Genomic DNA, 1,004 nt, shown 5'->3' with positions numbered 1-1,004 from the left:
CTGAATATATCATCTATTCCCATCTTTCATTCAAATTCCTTGCATATATTAGTAAGGGTCACTCAGAAGCACCCATATTATTCAAAAAAGAAAAACTATGGTGTTGCATGCTACAAACAGTTTCTATTCCAGCATGAAAAAATAACACTTAAAGTTGCTTGCCTTTCTTTATGTAGCCAATATCCTGCAGGTATTTTAAGGGAATGTGTTCCTAAGACAGCCACACAAAAATATTAATGAAAATATGGTGATGTATCTTATTAGTCTATGAAAAGATTTATAGTTTTTGCATTTTAATTAGCAATAATCGCGCCTCGGATAAACCTCATTGGCTACAATACTGCCACTGAGCAAAGCTGGTTTTTGCATTTTAAAATTAGAATATTTAAAGCTGCCTCCAAATAAGTACATTAATGAAATTGCTTTGTTATTCAAAATATAAGAGAAAAGGAGAACCTGGGTGGCTCAGTTAGTTGAGCGTCCCACTCTTGATTTGGGCTTAGGTCATGATCCCAGGGTCTTGGGATCAGGCCCCAAGTCAGGTTCTGCACTGGGCATGGAGCCTAGGTAAGATTCTCTCTCTCCTCTCTCTGCACCTTCTTCACTTACATACACACACACTTGCACTCTTTCTCTAAATAAAATAACAAATATAAGGAAAGGAATAAATTATGAATTACACCCTTATTTTACTCTTCTCTCTTCAAATGTACAAAGTATTTATACCTGCCTCCTGTATGCAGTCAAATGAACAGAAAATCCCATGTTTGTAAAACCTATTATATATAGTTTATATATATAGTTTATATTATATATATATAAATATAAAAAAAATTTATATATGTATATATAAATAGGTTTGACTTTCAAATCATATTATAGTCTGATTTGTCATTGAAACATTAAAATATACAATCACCATGTTTTTGTTGTCAAAAGTGTGTATAACAAACATTATTTGCCAGTCTTCAGTTTTGTATTTATAATGATGTCCTACATAAAGA

At 32.1% G+C, this 1,004-nt stretch overlaps 1 pseudogene; it reads right to left on the bottom strand.

Moving 5' to 3' along the window:
• Positions 1-209: 209 nt before the first annotated feature.
• LOC131505739 (U4 spliceosomal RNA) lies at positions 210-358 on the bottom strand (annotated as a pseudogene).
• Positions 359-1,004: the final 646 nt, after the last annotated feature.

Source organism: Neofelis nebulosa, chromosome 2 (genome assembly GCF_028018385.1).
Source record: "Neofelis nebulosa isolate mNeoNeb1 chromosome 2, mNeoNeb1.pri, whole genome shotgun sequence".
In the NCBI taxonomy this organism is placed as follows: Eukaryota; Metazoa; Chordata; class Mammalia; order Carnivora; family Felidae; genus Neofelis; species Neofelis nebulosa.
The sequence above is the reverse complement of the archived record's forward strand: the minus strand, read 5'-3'. Positions and strand labels throughout refer to the sequence as shown.